We start from the raw sequence: 15,000 nt of genomic DNA, 5'->3' as shown, positions 1-15,000 counted from the left end.
ACCTATAACTTCTACCTTCTTCAACTTCCACAAGCTTTTTATCTCATTTCTTTGATACTTTTAAACTTTCTGCTTTTATTTTCCCCACATTCACATCAACTGGCACTGCTATATCAATGATTATTGCCTAGTGTTCTTTCTTTCTTACACGACTAAATATGATCTTGCTTCAATCATATTTTCACATTGGATATTCATATCCCACAATCATTTCACATTATCACTCTCCCCGACCCCTTCTTCAACATGCTTGTACCATTTTTCACTGCATTCCTACTTGCTCTTCTTGCATACATTCCAATGGACCTTTCTCTTTTATTTTTTAACTTCTCACAACTACTAACAAGGTGTTGTACAGTCGATATAAGAGACTTTCAGCTGTTCTATCAATGTGATATTTCACATAATTTGTCCTAAGCGCTTACTCCTGCGGGGAACATATTACGGCATCTGTGCCAACCTTCAAGTCATAGTTTGACAACTATCGCCAGGTTTTTCCCTTGTCAACTGCCTCTGGTGGGTCATCACAGAACTGGGCACGTATTTTTTTCTCATTCCATTTGTCTTTCATTTTTTGTTCATTTATTGCCTTAAATTCCTTGCTTCTTACTAATTCACTCTCTTAAATTTTCAAAATTCTGAAACGCTTCTTATAAGCTTTTCCTTAGAGTTGGAGACGTAAACTATCAGATTATTTTCTTTTTCTGTTAAACATCGTTGTACGCCTATTGGTCCTCGCCCCCCTCTTTTCTTTTCACATATAACCTATTGACATCACTATTTTGGTAAAGAGCTCCATTCTTTGTCATCATTTTCTTTGTCTTCCTGTCTATATCTGTCAGCTCATTTTCGTTTCATTGAATAATACCCCCATATCGAAATATACCTACTGCCCATGTGTTTACTGCGGATATTTTGTTTTTCTCATGTAATCTTGACCTAGGAACCAACCGTAGTGTTCTCTTGTATTCTTTTCCTATTATTTCCTTCATTTCAACTATTATTTTATCTAATTCCACAATTCCAACCTCTTTTGCTATTTCCCCATTCAAAAGTTTTATTCCTTTACCCTCATCAATTTCTCCCTTTTCAATTTCAAGGCACTTCTATATGCCAAACCCCATGCCTATGTTGTTACTGAATATTTGAATAGTTCTTCCAAGCATATTTAGCTGATATTTGTTTTTTTTTGCATACAATTTTAAGTCATCCATGAATAATAAATTGTTTACCTACTTTTTCTTTCGTCACTCATAAAACTTACCTTTCGTAATATGAACGACAAGGGTACCATATACAAAACAAACAACAATGGTAACAAGCCATCCCCCCGAAAAAAAACTCTCTCCACATGAACTTTCCCAATGTCTTCTCCAGTTGATGTTGATGAAACTTTTCATTGTTTCATGCTTCTCTCCAAGAAATCTCACACATCCGCCGCTATTCCAAATATTTCGATACATTCCTTGGAACTAGATCATATGATTTTCGGTGATACATAACATGCATCGATTTGTGGATCTTCTCTTACAATCCCGAAGTATTGTCCTATCAAGGTGGTAATTCTTGTTAACAAGTACCCCTGTACACCATCTGATCCGGAATTATTCCAATTTGGAATTTTCTTACATTGCTTACTCACTTCCTCCTTGCTCATATTCAGTACATCTTGAGATTGCTGTGACGTTTTTGTATTTCATTCCTTACATTTTCAAACCACAAAGCACTTCTATTATGCTTCTTTTTTACACTCCAAATATCACTCAAAAACTTTGCCAATTCTCTGATTTTGGTATTCAGTTACGTAATTTGACCGTCTATTAAGTTTTCCATAGAACTTCTTATTATAATTATTAATATTCTATTAAACTAGCGAGTCACTGTCCACAAAACTACTGTCACATACCGCCTCAGAGCATCAACAACAGTGATACAAACTGCGAACTTACGGTGCACCTACTGTGGCAGATCCTGCGCCTCCAGCATGGGATTGCGCCGTCACCTCCGAAATGCATATGCGTTGCCAAAACTAAGCGTCTTCTTCAAACAGGACGGAATACCAACAATAATTATTTTTTATACTCACTAGGAGTTTTCACCTCAACTCTTATCAGATATCTCTTTCTGCCAACAATCTGTGGTGTTTTCCTGAAGTCTGAGTGACAATTAGTCTGCCTAGGTTTTCAGTAAACTCCATCTCTTTGGATAACCTTTACAAATTAATTTGCGTTATCACAACAGCTGTTTACCATTTACTTCTCACTGGCAAGGACCATGAGTCTTTATTAGAAGTTGGATGGCACCAAGCGCTTCAAAGGTCTCAGTCTTCTTTGTATTTGTAGAAAGAGAAAAGTGTCATCTGGCCACAGCCCCTCCTTCCAGGGATTCCCATGCCCTGGGTATCGCAGAGTGTGCATGTCGAGGAAGTATATATATATATATATATATATATATATATATATATATATATATATATATATATATATATATATATATATATATATATACGCACCCATATATGAAAAGGAAGGACGAAGATGATAAAAAACTCTTCAAAATTTCTATTGTTGACAGAAAAATGTATTGCTAACGACATTCACTTGATGTTGAAAACACGGTTGTGAATATATGATAATAAGAAAGGAGAAGAAACGAATATCACACACACACACACACACACACACACACACATTTACCAACACATATCTATAAAAGTTATCTAACAAGAAAGTAGATTCTGCCTTAAGCTTTAATCGAAATTCTTCCACTGTTTCAGTGCGTCAAGAAATGGCGGTATGGTATCGAAACTAATTGGCCAGCTGCTTCTTTTACGCAGATGAAATGAAGAAATACTGTAGGTCGCATTTAAAAACGAAACTATAAAAGATGATGTTTTAGTTTAATATATTAATCTTTCTGACGTGTTATGATTTATATGCATACTAGTACGAAGGCACGATGAAACTCAGCATTAAACGAGTAACCCTGTTTTTTCTGACACGATAGTACATTTAAAGTTTTATTTTTTTTACATTTCATAATTTTCAATTTTGACGGATAATCGATTGAGTGACAGGTAGTGGAATTAAAATGGCACGAATTGAAATAAATTACGAGAAATGTTTAGTCATGTTTAGTCATGGACTCCTCTAAGCACAACCGCTTTTTCTATAAAGTCAATGTACATTTTTACATTTATATTCTTATTTTATCATGTGTATTATTTTCAATTTTAAACTTTCGATCCAATTTCATCTTGCATTCGGATGGCCATTTCATTTTGCCTTTTTTCTTGATCACTGATAATATTTACTCAAGGCATACTCTGATTATTATTATAATACTCTGCCATGTTCGTTTCCATAAATGCAAAGACGATATATGTTATTTAACATAAGTGATATTTTAGTCTCACAAACTGTATGCTCTTACTGTCTTACAAAATATTCTCATCCCAGACGGCGTAAGCACAACATGTTTGATGTACAGAAAGGATTCAAACCGCGCGATTAACTTTGATTACATAAAACCGACAATCTTGTACAGTGTGGCGGATAGACAGTTACTTATTGTTTTATTTATGTTTACAATATAAAATCATGTTTTACCATTAATTTGTGCCAATCCGTTTACTTAAAACTTACAACAATACTTTCGGGTCATCATTGCGAAAAATTGTTCGTTATGAACTCATTAGTTGTAATTAATTGAGTATAAAAAGATAACAATGGAAATCTAAGCTTCAAATAAAACGTATGTCCCTAAAACGCTGAAATAACTAATAGTCAATGTATTTAATTATTTATTGTTAAATATATACATGGCATTCTGGTAGCCATTATGATTCTTCGTTTTTTCTACAAAGTAAACACGATATTAGTAATTTCTAATATAAATGCATTTTCTTTTCAAAGGTTAGAATTTGTGCAAAATAACAATTTTTTATTTAAACATCGAAAGTTATAATCACATCATTTTTTACGTGTTGTTAAAACACTACTAAATTGCCATTAAATAAAATTCGTTGCCAATAATAATATGATATCGAACAAAATTCACTGTCATTTATACTATTATATCAAATAAATTTCACTGTCATTAATAACAGCTATCAAATAAGATCCATTGCCATTAAAAATATAATATCAAATAAGATTCATTTTCATTAATTATATATCAAATAAGATGCATTGCCATTAATAATATATCTAATAAGGTCCACTTCCATTAATTATATATTATCAAATAAGATTCACTGTCTATAACAATATAATCTTAAATAATATTCATCGCCATTAATGATAACATATCAAATAAGATTACATTTACTTATTAAAATAATAAAACACATACGTTTTTTATAATAGTGTCATCAAAGCCTGAAGATAACTCGACGATACTGACACTACATTTAAATTCCTTGTGAAATATAAACGATATATAATTACTATTATATAAATTGAACATTATCTCTGTGTCTGTGAATTCCTTTTTTATGGAAAAGAAAACGACTGGGTCAATTTTAATAAAATTTCACACCGAAGGTACTAATGTTCTTAGGCTTAGCATCGGAATGTCTTCGATAAGTATCGATAATCAAAATAATCCGATAAAAGGGGGAACTGGCGATTTAAACCAAAGTTAATATCTTACAAGCCCAACATCACAAGTGCATTTGTGTTTTATTACAACACAAGCCCAACATCACAAGGTCATTTGAGTTTTATTACCACACAAGCCCAACATCACAAGTGCATTTGAGTTGTATTACAACACAAGCCCAACATCACAAGTGCATTTGAGTTTTATTACCACACAAGCCCAACATCACAAGTGCATTTGAGTTTTATTACCACCAGTCCAACATCACAAGTGCATTTGAGTTTTATTACAACACAAGCCCAACATCCCAAGTGCATTTGAGTTTTATTACAACACAAGCCCAACATCCCAAGTGCATTTGAATTTTATTACCACACAAGCCCAACATCACAAGTGCATTTGAGTTTTATTACCACACAAGCCCAACATCACAAGTGCATTTGAGTTTTATTACCACATAAGTCACACATCACAAGTGCATTTGAGTTTTATTACCACACAAGCCAAATATCCCACGTGCATTTTGGTTTTATTACAACACAATCCCAACATCACAAGTGCAAGTGAGTTTTATTACCACACAAGCCCAACATCACAAGTGCATTTGAGTTTATTACAACACAAGCCCAACATCACAAGTGCGTTCGTGTTTAATTACAACACAAGCCCAACATCCCAAGTGCATTTGAGTTTTATTACCACACAAGTCCAACATCAAAAGTGAATTTGAGTTTTATTAAAACACAAGCCCAACATCACAAGTGCATTTGAGTTTTATTACCACAGAAGCCCAACATCACAAGTGCATTTGAGTTTTATTACCACAGAAGCCCAACATCACAAGTGCATTTGAGTTTTATTACCACAGAAGCCCAACATCACAAGTGCATTTGAGTTTTATTACCACAGAAGCCCAACATCACAAGTGCATTTGAGTTTTATTACCACAGAAGCCCAACATCACAAGTGCATTTCAGTTTTATTACCACACAAGTAACACATAACAAGTGCATTTGAGTTTTATTACCACACAAGTCACACATCACAAGTGCATTTGAGTTTTATTACCACACAAGCCCAACATCACAAGTGCATTTGAGTTTTATTACCACACAAGTCCAACATCACAAGTGCATATGAGTTTTATTACCACAGAAGCCTAACATCACAAGTGCATTTGAATTTAATTACCACGCAAGCCCAACCTCACAAGTGCATTTGAGTTGTATTACCACACAAGTCCAACATCACAAGTGCATTTGAGTTTTATTAACACACAAGCCCAACCTCACAAGTGCATTTGAGTTTTATTTCCACACATGTCCAACATCACAAGTGAATTTGAGTTTCATTCCCACGCAAGTCACACATCACAAGTGCATTTGAGTTGTATTACAACACAAGCCCAACATCACAAGTGCATTTGAGTTTTATTACAAGCGCAACATCACAAGTGCATTTGAGTTGTATTGTCAGACAAGCCCAACATCACAAGTGCATTTGCGTTTTATTACAAAACAAGTCCAGCATCACAAGTGCATTTGAGTTTTATTACAAGCCCAACATCACAAGTGCATTTGAGTTGTATTATAACACAAGCCCAAAATCACAAGTGCATTTTAGTTTTATTACAACACAAGCCCAACATCACAAGTACATTTGAGTTGTATTATAACACAAGCCCAACATCACAAGTGCATTTGAGTTTTTTTTTACCACACAAGCCCAACCTCACAAGTGCATTTGAGTTGTATTACCACACAAGTCCAACATCACAAGTGCATTTGAATTTTATTAACACACAAGCCCAACCTCACAAGTGCATTTGAGTTACATTACAACACAAGCCCAACATTACAAGTGCATTTGAGTTGTATTACCACACAAGTCCAACATCACAAGTGCACATGAGTTTTATTACCACACAAGCTCAACATCACAAGTGCATTTGAGATTTATTACCACATAAGTCCAACATCACAAGTGCATTTGTGTTTTATTACCACACAAGTCCAACATCACAAGTGCATTTGAGTTTTATTACAACACAAGACCAACATCACAAGTGCATTTGAGTTTTATTACCACACAAGTCACACATCACAAGTGCATTTGAGTTTTATTACCACACAAGCCAAACATCCCACGTGCATTTTAGTTTTATTACAACACAATCCCAACATCACAAGTGCAAGTGAGTTTTATTACCACACAAGCCCAACATCACAAGTGCATTTGAGTTTGTTACAACACAAGAACAACAACACAAGTGCATTCGAGTTTTATTACAACACAAGCCCAACATCCCAAGTGCATTTGAGTTTTATTACCACACAAGCCCAACATCAAAAGTGAATTTGAGTTTTATTAAAACACAAGCCCAACATCACAAGTGCATTTGAGTTTTATTACCACACAAGCCCAACATCACAAGTGCATTTGAGTTTTATTACCACAGAAGCCCAACATCACAAGTGCATTTCAGTTTTATTACCACACAAGTAACACATAACAATGCATTTGAGTTTTATTACCACACAAGTCACACATCACAAGTGCATTTGAGTTTTATTACCACACAAGCCCAACATCACAAGTGCATTTGAGTTGTATTATCACACAAGTCCAACATCACAAGTGCATTTGAGTTTTATTACAACACAAGTCCAACATCACAAGTGCATATGAGTTTTATTACCACAGAAGCCTAACATCACAAGTGCATTTGAATTTTATTACCACGCAAGCTCAACCTCACAAGTGCATTTGAGTTGTATTACCACACAAGTCCAACATCACAAGTGCATTTGAATTTTATTAACACAAGCCCAACCTCACAAGTGCATTTGAGTTTTATTACCACACAAGTCCAACATCACAAGTTAATTTGAGTTTCATTCCCACGCAAGTCACACATCACAAGTGCATTTGAGTTGTATTACAACACAAGCCCAACATCACAAGTGCATTTGAGTTTTATTACAAGCCCAACATCACAAGTGCCTTTGAGTTGTATTGTCAGACAAGCCCAACATCACAAGTGCATTTGCGTTTTATTACAACGCAAGTCCAGCATCACAAGTGCATTTGAGTTTTATTACAAGCCCAACATCACAAGTGCATTTGAGTTGTATTATCACACAAGCCCAACATCACAAGTGCATTTGAGTTTTATTACAACACAAGCCCAACATCACAAGTACATTTGTGTTGTATTATCACACAAGCCCAACATCACAAGTGCATTTGAGTTTTATTACCACACAAGCCCAACCTCACAATGCATTTGAGTTGTATTTCCACACAAGTCCAACATCACAATGCATTTGAATTTTATTAACACACAAGCCCAACTTCACAAGTGCATTTTAGTTACATTACAACACAAGCCCAACATCACAAGTGCATTTGAGTTGTATTACCACACAAGTCCAACATCACAAGTGCACATGAGTTTTATTACCACACAAGTCACACATCACAAGTGCATTTGAGTTTTATTACCACACAAGTCCAACATCACAAGTGCATTTGTGTTTTATTACCACACAAGTCCAACATCATAAGTGCATTTGAGTTTTATTACAAGCCCAACATCACAAGTGCATTTGAGTTGTATTATCAAACAAGCGCAACATCACAAGGTCATTTCCGTTGTATTACCACACAAGCCCAACGTCACAAGTGCATTTGAGTTTTATTACAAGCCCAACATCACAAGTGGATTTTAGTTGTATTATCACACAAGCCCAACATCACAAGTGGATTTTAGTTGTATTATCACACAAGCCCAACATCACAAGTGGATTTTAGTTGTATTATCACACAAGCCTAACATCACAAGTGCATTTGAGTTTTATTACCACACAAGCCCAACATCACAAGTGGATTTTAGTTGTATTATCACACAAGCCTAACATCACAAGTGCATTTGAGTTTTATTACCACACAAGCCCAACATCACAAGTGGATTTTAGTTGTATTATCACACAAGCCCAACATCACAAGTGCATTTGAGTTTTATTACCACACAAGCCTAAACGCCCATATATAAAACAAAGAGCAGTTTTTTTATATATACCAGGTGCGCGTTTGTAATAAATATTTCTGTTTAAAGCACAATCTCACGATGATATTTAACGTTTTGATTATAAACTTATATTCAAGCCATTATGATAATCAGTAATGGGAACTTTATAAAATCAAGATTATTTGATAGGATAAAGGAGCGTACGAAATAAATACTTCTTTTTAGAGCACAATTGAACCATGACATTTGACATTTGATTTGTAAACTTTAATGTGCCGTTTTATATAAAGTGATTTTATAAAATCAACAATAGATTCTCTGCAGTGCAATGTAGACTAAAATGTATTGTAAAATAAGTCCCTGGATGGAGGCATCTTAAGATTCTTCCAAGTACATCGTGATGTGTTTTCAATTAAATCAAGCAATCAATCGATCTGATTAAAACATGGTCTATTGATTTGGATGACAATAAAAATATGCAGGATCAAAAATTGGTTCATCATCATTCAATCCCGAAAACGTCGCGCCTCCATGTTAGTTTGATTATAAAATAAATCAGTTAATATTGTTTAAACAGAAATGAATGGAAAGAATCAGTGAGAGCCGCTAGTATATATATGTATACACACACATATATATACATATATATACATACATATATACATACATACATATATATACCTACATATATACATACATATATATACATACATATATATATACATACATATATATACATATATACGTACATATATACATACAAATATATATATATACGTACATGTATACATACATATATACATACATATATATACACGTACATATATACATACATATATATACACGTACATATATACATACATATATATATACATATACACGTACATATATACGTACATATATACGCACATATATATATACATATACATATGTACATACATATATATACATATATATACATACATATATACATATATATACATACATATATATATACATATATACATACATATATATACGTATATATATACATATATATATACATACATATATACTTATATATATACATATATACATATATATATACGTACATAAATATACATACATATATACGTACATATATACATATATATACATATATATACATACATATATACGTACATATATACATATATATATACATATACACATATATATATACATACATATATACATATATATACATACATATATATACATACATACATGCATATATATACATATATATATAAATACATATATATACATACATACATGCATATATATACATATATATATAAATACATATATATATACATATATATATACACATATATATACATACATATACATATATATACACATATATATATACACATATATATACATATATACATACATATATACATGTATATAAATACATATATACATATATGTACATACATATATACATGTATACAAATACATATATACATATATATACATACACATACGCACACATATGTTTGTCCGTCCCGACATGGGTAGGATTACAAAAACTGTCCTCCTTTTCGTACGATCTATGACTTTTTCTTTTCCTAAATTTTTACTTCAATTATCCTGAAGATGTTCTCTGAAATAAGGACGAAAAGTTGATTATTTTAATAATTTCATTCGTTTTTTTTTCTCAAAACATGCATACGTATATAAATATATATAAATACATATACATATATATACATATATATAAATATATATAAATACATATACATATATATACATATATATACATACATATATACACATATATATATACATACATATATATATGTATATAAATGCATATATATACATATATATACATATATACATATATATACATACATATATATGCATGTATATACATACATATATATGCATATATATACATACATATATATAAATATATATACATGTACATACATATACATATATATACATACATATACATAAATACATATACATACGTATGCATATATATACATACGTATACATATACATATATATATACATACATATACACATACATATATTATTTACATACATATATACATACATATATTATATACATACATATATACATACATATATTATATACATACATATAAACATACATATATATATTATATACATACTTATATATATATATTATATACATACATATATACATGCATGTATATATTATATACATACATATATATATATTTTATACATATATATTATATACATAAATATATATATATTATATACATACATATATATATATTATATACATACATATATACATACATATATATATATATATATAATACATACATATATATATTATATACATACATATATACATACATATATATATTATATACATACATATATACATACATATATATATTATATACATACATATATACATACATATATATAATATACATACATATATACATACATATATATATACATATATATACATACATATATATACATATATATACACATATATACATGCATGTATATATTATATACATACATATATATATATTTTATACATATATATTATATACATAAATATATATATATTATATACATACATATATATATATATATTATATACATACATATATACATACATATATATATATATAATACATACATATATATATTATATACATACATATATACATACATATATATATTATATACATACATATATACATACATATATATATTATATACATACATATATACATACATATATATAATATACATACATATATACATACATATATATACATATATATACATACATATATATACATATATACACATATATGTACATACATACATATATATACACATATATGTACATACATACATATATATACATATATGTACATACATATATACATATATATACATATATATACAGATATATATATATACATATATACAGATATATATATACATATATACAGATATATATATATACATATATACAGATATATATACATATATACATATATATATACATATATACATATATATACATATATATATACATACAGATATATATATATATATACAGAGATATATATTTATATACATATATATACATACATATATATACATATATACATACATATATATATACATAAATATATACATATATACATATATATATACATATATACATATATATACATATATATATACATACAGATATATATATATATATATACAGAGATATATATTTATATACATATATATACATACATATATATACATATATACATACATATATATATACATAAATATACATACATATGTATATACGTATATATATACATATATATACGTATATATACATACATATATATATATACGTATACATACATATATATACGTATATATAAATACATATATACATACATATATATATGCATACATATACATACATATATGTACATATATATATACATATATATTCATACATATATATACATACATATATATACAGATATATACATATATATATTCATACATATATATATATATTCATACATATATATATACATATATATTCATACATATATATACATATATATTCATACATATATATATACATACATATACATACATATATATATACATACATATACATACATATATATACATATATATTCATACATATATATACATATATATTCAAACATATATATACATATATATATACATACATATATATACATATATATGCATACATATATGTATACATATATATACATACATATATATACATATATAGTCATACATATATATATACAGTTATATTTATACATATTTATATACATTTATATTTATACATATATATACATACATATATATATATACATACATATATATACGTACATATATATACATGATGATGATGATTGCTGCATCTTTCCAGATGATCGCCGTCACACCGAGTTCTTCCAATCTTGCCGTCCATGCCATCTTAGATGACTCTGCACCCCTGCCGCAGATTTGCACATCCTGAAGCAGATGTGACACACAAAATGAGCAATTTCCATCGAGTTGACTTCCTCTGGATGTTGAAGGGTATTCCTATGAACAATCACATGTCTTCTCAGACCAGCAGTAGACTTGCAAACTTTACTGCATGTCAAACAGATCATTTGTTCTGTACTAATAGATGCAAAGTTGACCTGAACAGGAGTTTTGTGCGACTTAAGGTGGTTGACGTAGCCAGCTTTTGACAAAAGCACTCGTTCACAAGTGTCGCACTTCCAGATCTGTGTATCATGGTTGAGACCATCAATAAAACCTTTGCGAAGCTTTCACTTCAGATTACTGTGGGTCTACTTTCTTTTCTCTAGAGCGTCACAACTCTCACGTACAATCTTTCTCCACTTCGGCCTTTGAACAGTAAGTTCTTCCCATATGTCGATGTCGATTAGTAAGACTTTAAAATTATTCTTTGTAAAGTCCCTGAACCTCTTCCTAGGCTTGTGTTGAGGGCGCTTGCTATTTTCCAACTCCCCGTAAAAAAATTGTTTTGGCAGCCTACAATCTTTCATTTGAACCAAGTGACCCACCCAACGCATGTGAGATCTGATTACAAAGTTCTAAACACTAGAGAAACATGCTCTCATGAGGCTTCAGTATCGGGTACTTGTGCTTGCCACTTGATGTTTAAGATACGTCTCAAGCATTTTAGGTGAAATCGTTCAAGCCAATTAATGTGCCTTTGATGCAATGTCCAGGTTTTCGATGAGTACAACAATGTGGTCAGCACACAAGTCTGGTAAACGCAGATCTTAGTCCAGTCTGTGATGCCACGATCAGACCACACTCTCTTTTCCAACCTTCCAAAAGCAACAGATGCCTTCTGAATTCGCCTGTGGATTTCAGTGTCAAGACAGCCATCCCTCGACAGAGAACTACTAAGGTACACAGATGAATCAACTACACCCAGTCTAGCACCACAGACCATGATGTTTGGCTCCACGTATGATTGGCCCGGTGCAGGAGTGAACATCACCTTTGTTTTAGACAGACTGATCCTCAGACCAAAGGCAGTGCAGGAGTCAGCAAAGCTATTCATTATATGCTGCATATCAGTCTCAGTGTGCTACAAAAAAAGCATCGTCTGCATACAGTAACTCCTTGACCAAGACATGATGTAGCTTGGTTCTGGCATTAAATCTTCTAAGATGTAAGATGCGACCTGTGGTTCGAAACTTTAACATGACACCCCTATCGCAATCACGAAACGCATGAGCAAGCAGAACAGCAAATTATATAGAGAAAAGAGTAGGGGCAGGGATATCACCTTGTTTGACACCATTGTCAACAGGGATTTCATCAGACAATTTTCCGTTAAATGAGACTCGAGCTTTCATGTCCCTGTGCAGTTCCTTGAATATTCTAATAAAGGTTGGAAGACACCCTACTTTCTCCAAGATTAGCCACAGAGCATCCCTGTAAACCGTGTCAAATGCTTTGGTTAAATCAACAAACACTTGATACAGTGGCATCTGTTGTTCAATGCATTTTTCCTGGACTTGCCGCGCTGCAAAAATCATATCCATAGTTCCTCTGCCAAACCTAAAGCCACTTTGTGATTCCGGAATACCATTAGGACAAATATCCTCCAGTAACCTGTTTAATAGAAGTCGTGCGAGCACTTTTCCAACAGCTTCCAAAAGCATAATTCCACGGTAGTGGTCACAAACATTCTTCTGTCCCTTTCTCTTAAACAGGGTCACCAAGACACCATTAACCCAATCCTGTGGAACAGGAGCACCTTGCCAGATTTCCTCAACAAAACCAAGGATAGCATTAGCAATATTCGCACCTCCAGTCCTAAGAAGCTCCACCGGAACACCATCCAAACCAGGTGCCTTTCCACTGCTGATTTGTGCAATAGCCAACTGCACCTCAACCAGATTAGGCAAACGATCCATTCTGAATATGGTATCACATTGTGGCAGGCTATAAATTGCATCAGCATCCACTGCTGAGGGATTGTGAAACACATCAGCAAAGTGCTCCTGCCATCTTTTCAAGATATTCTCTAGATCTTTAATGACCACAGAACCATCTTTCGACATCAGGGGTGATATTGAAGAGGTAGCAGGACCAAATACTTGGCGCAGGAGTCCATAAAATTCCTTCGCATTTTTTGTGTCAAATGCCTTTTGGATCTGCTCCGTTATATCCATCCACCATTGGTTTTTCATTTTTCTTAGCTCACGTTGCAATGTGGCTTTGCCCTCTTTGTATTGTCGCAATTTAGTTGTATGATCAGAATTATTTCCACGAAGTAAAGA

The 15,000-nt window shown here is 31.6% G+C and overlaps 2 protein-coding genes across 2 annotated transcripts in view; both read right to left on the bottom strand.

The window, feature by feature from the left end:
- LOC145259891 (BAI1-associated protein 3-like) overlaps positions 1 to 15,000 on the bottom strand; it is a 2,054,292-nt gene that overhangs the window by 1,054,447 nt on the left and 984,845 nt on the right. The gene's annotated exons all lie outside the window — the stretch shown is intronic.
- LOC145259652 (uncharacterized) overlaps positions 1 to 15,000 on the bottom strand; it is a 27,901-nt gene that overhangs the window by 384 nt on the left and 12,517 nt on the right. The gene's annotated exons all lie outside the window — the stretch shown is intronic.

This window comes from Euprymna scolopes, chromosome 35 (assembly GCF_053919585.1).
Source record: "Euprymna scolopes isolate OS-2025 chromosome 35, ASM5391958v1, whole genome shotgun sequence".
NCBI classification, from domain to species: domain Eukaryota; kingdom Metazoa; phylum Mollusca; class Cephalopoda; order Sepiida; family Sepiolidae; genus Euprymna; species Euprymna scolopes.
The sequence above is the reverse complement of the archived record's forward strand: the minus strand, read 5'-3'. Positions and strand labels throughout refer to the sequence as shown.